The 4,212-nt window shown below is 43.5% G+C and overlaps 1 pseudogene; it reads right to left on the bottom strand.

The window, feature by feature from the left end:
- Nucleotides 1-2,695: 2,695 nt before the first annotated feature.
- Nucleotides 2,696-3,177, bottom strand: LOC116525911 (annotated as a pseudogene).
- Between the last annotated feature and the right edge of the window lie 1,035 nt (nucleotides 3,178-4,212).

The following is a 4,212-nucleotide window of genomic DNA, read 5'->3' as shown; positions in this document are numbered from 1 at the left end:
TCTCAAAAAAAAAAAAAAAAAAAAATGTGTATAGTGCTTGTATGCTGGAAACTACCAAACATCAATGAAAAAAATAGAAGAAAATCTAAATAAATGGTGAGGCGTATCATGTTCATAATTGATGTACCAAGATTCCTTTTTTTCATTATTTCTGTTTAGATAATTTCCACCGTCGGCTCACTGCAACCTCTGCCTCCTGGGTTCAAGCAATTCTCCTGCCTCAGCCTTCCAAGTAGCTGGGATTACAGGCGCACACCACCATACCCAGCTAATTTTTTGTATTTCTTTTAGTAGAGATAGGGTTTTGCCATGTTGGCCAGGCTGATCTTGAACTCCTGGCAACAAGTGATTTGCCCACCTTAGCCTCCCAAAGTGGTGTATACTTGAAAGTACAGAAATTATAGAAATGGAGAACAGCCAGTGGGTGGCTACCAGGCACTAAGGAGGGGGTGACGGTGGAAGGCAAGTGGGTGTGGCTATAAAAGGACAACATGAACATCTTGGTGGTAACGGAAACCTTCTATATCTTGACTGTATCAATTCCAACATCTCAGTGGTGATATTGTGTTATAGTTTTGCAAGATGTTATCATTGAGGAAACTAAGTAAAGGTTCATGGGATCTCTCTGTATTATTTTTTACAACTGTGTGAATCTACAATTATCTCAAAATAAAAATATATTTGGTTGGGCATGATGGCTCAGGTGTTTCTCTCCAGCACTTTGAAAGTCCAAGGTGGTAGGAGCGCTTGAGCCCAGGAGTTCTAAGTTGCAGTGAGCCCTGATTGTGCCACTGAACTCCAATCTGGGTGACAGTGAGACTCTGACTCAAAAAAAAAAGTACATATATATATATATATGTGATTAAAAGTAAAACCCTAGTGATTATTTCTGGCTTTACATGGTATAGCCAGTTCAGTGTTTCCTCCTGTTCCTCTCAGAAGCCAAACAAAAATAACAAGGAGAACAAGAAACAGACATGCCAACACCATCCTTGACAAAACTAGGGAAGAGTAGAAACCCCAAATCACAGGACAGCAGGAAAGGCAGGCTAACAATGAAGGTCAAGTTGAAGTGCAAGCAGATGCAGAAGATGCAGATTTTTAAGAGGAAACCTGCAAAGGCCAAACAAAATGAAACAGTGGATGCAAACTGGTGGTAAGAAAACAAAAACAAAACCTCCTGTGGACTCAGTTTGATTCCAAAGTAAAGCAGAGGAAGTAGAGGCTGAATAAGCCATCATACAACAACCCGAGTCTCTAAAGAACATTTTGTCAATGTGGCAGGATGGGGGAGAAAGACTCAGTAACTGAGATAGTTACTGACCCTCAGTAACTATCTCAGTTGTTGAAGGAAAAGTAATTATTAAAGAAATCATTCACAATCTTGTAGGATGAGATACAGAATCTCGTAGGATGAGATACAGAATCTTGTAGGATGAGATACAGAATCTCGTAGGATGAGATACGCAATCTTGTAGGATGAGAAAAATTTCCCTGGCTGTACCGGATGAGAGAGTTTCCTCCTGCAAGTGACGAGTCCAGGAAGGACTCACTTCATTCAAAGAGGAGTATTCAAAATGGAAACCATGGGATTTGTATTTTTTTTCTCTTTCACTATAAGAAAAAAAGTGGCAGGGGGAATTAATTGAAAGCAGTAGCAAACAGAACAAAACAAAAACCTCTGGGGACTTCTGCTGATAGCGGTGCTGATGTGGTTTGGATGTGTGTTCCCTCCAAATCTCATGTTGAAATGTAATACCCAGTGTTGGAGGTGGGGCCTGGTGGCAGGTGGTAGGGCTGTGGGGGTGCATCCCTCAGGCTTGGTGCTGTCCCTGTGATAGCGAGTGAGGTCCCACTCTGAGGTCCCGGGAGATCTGCTGGTTTAGAACAGCGTGGCGCCTCCTCTCCCCTCTCTGTCTTGCTCCTGCTCTTGCCATGTGACTCCCTGCTCTCTTTTTGCCTTCCATGACTGGAAGCTTCCATGACTGGAAGCTTCCTGAGGCCCTCACCAGAGGCAGCTGCTAGAGCCATGCTTGTGTAACCTACAGACCTGTGAGCCCATTAAACCTCTTTCTTTACAAATTACCTGGTCTCAGGGATTTCTTTTTATTATTATTTTTATTGTCATTGAGTTTTTATTTCATAATCATAAACTGAACTCTACAATCCAGCTAGGCATGGAAGGGAACTGCTGAGAACACAAAGATTATAGAATACTGTGAGCAAATGCAGTGGAGGGTATCCTCCTTAGCCACAGAAGGAGTGGTCTGGTGGTTAAGATAAAACACGAATCCAACTTATTCGAGTTGTTTGTTGAGAAACATTAAGTTTACCCTGCTCCCCTGGCTCCTTTGTGGAGGATACCTTGTAGTTTGTGATTAGTGGTAGGCAGGTTACAGCTGCCTACTTGGTAGATCCCTGAGCTATGTGTATATGTAAAACACCTGTGTATTAATAACAGTGTAAGTAGAACATCTGTGTATTAATGAGAATCACCTGTCAAAGAGCAAATAAATGCATGGATGAATCTCTCTGCTCAGGGCCCTCAGTCCTGGAGAGCTGCAAGCCCCGCAGGCTCTCAGGCCATTGGTCCCCAGAGTAGATCTAGTCTGTTGGCTACATGGATCGCTGCCTCTCATTGCCGCGTAATACCTTCAGCCTGTCCTGGGTGGCAGTCTCCCGACTGAGCTGGTTCTCAGTAGTGGTTGGTGATCTCCTTGCTGGTCCTGCCATTCCTGGACCCAAAGCACTCCATGGCCACCACAATATCCACGCCTTCTTTCACCTTGCCCAAGACCATGTGCTTGCCATCCAGCCACTCAGTCTTGGCAGTGTAGGTGAAAAACTGGCAACCATTTGTGTTGGGTCTGGCATTTGCCATGGACAAGACGCCAGGACCTATATGCTTTAGGATGATGTTCTCGTCATCAAATTTCTTCCCATAGAGGGACTTGCCACCAATGTCCTTATGATGTGTGAAGTCACCACCCTGACACATAAGCCCTGGAATAATTCTGTGAAAGCAGGGATCCTTAAAACCATATCATTTTTCTCAAGTGCTAAGAGCATGAAAGGTTTCTGTTGTCTTTGGAAACTTCTCTGCAAACAGCTCGAAGGAGACGCAGCCCAAGGGTTCGCTGTCGCAGTGATGCCAAAGAACATGGTGGGATTGACCATGGCTGCTAGTAGTATGGGGCTCCCGGCAGAAACAGCATCTGCAAAGCCCAGCATTTCTTTATAGTAGCACAAGAATGGTCTAACGCAAGTGGGATGACATTTCTCAGCAAACGTCCAACAAAAAAATTTAAATAAAACTCTGTAAAAAAAAATTTTAAACCATCTGAAGGCATTGGAAAATGACCCAAACAGAAACTGCAGGGTAATTTACTCTTGAGAGATGATTACAGGAGTAAGAATTGCAAGTGTATGCTATATTTCCCCTGCAAATTTTTTCCATTCCCAACCCCAAATCCTGCTGCAGAAAATCACAGCCTTTCTACTTAAAGGTGTCAGAAAACAGAGGTTAGGGCTGGCAAAACAGGAGGAGATTTAGGAGTGGAATCTAGAAATCAGGAGAGTTCCAGAAGGAGTGAGCACCTAAATATGAGCATAAATTCTGCCCAAACCTTTGGCTGACTGCTAAACTATGCATATGTAAGAGAGAGCCCAAGAGACTCAAAGAACTAGCAGGCAGATGTGAGAGAGGAAAGTGCTCTTGAACGCCTAAGACAGGTGAGATATGCAAATGTGCTGCTCTTTTAACTGTGCATTCCCAACCAATGCACAGCTCATGGGGCGTAAAGCTGAAGCCATAATGGCCTGTGGTGCCAGAAAACAGAGCTGGGGCTGGAGAGCAGCTGGAAGCAAGGAAACCTCAGAGAGAACATCCCAATTTTTCAATGTAAACTCCTCTCAACCTTTTGACTGACTGTTTAACTGCACAGAATGGAAAACAGGCTCAGAGACAAGGCTATAAATGCAGCAGCTGGAAGAGAAAAGAAAACTGGGCAGAAATGTCAGCTGCTGCACTCTACAAGGGAGACAGGGTTTACAATTAGAATGCAGGCAAGCAAGTTAATGGCTTAACAGAAAAAAGTCCAACACTCTCCAGAAGAATATAACACATTACAGAGTCACTACAACACATCACCTACAATACCAAGTTTCAAACAAAAAATTGCCAGACATGCAAAGAAACAAGAAGGAGTGGTC

Source organism: Sapajus apella, unplaced genomic scaffold (assembly GCF_009761245.1).
Source record: "Sapajus apella isolate SASKATOON/1434 unplaced genomic scaffold, GSC_monkey_1.0 scaffold49, whole genome shotgun sequence".
NCBI lineage: Eukaryota > Metazoa > Chordata > Mammalia > Primates > Cebidae > Sapajus > Sapajus apella.
The sequence above is the reverse complement of the archived record's forward strand: the minus strand, read 5'-3'. Positions and strand labels throughout refer to the sequence as shown.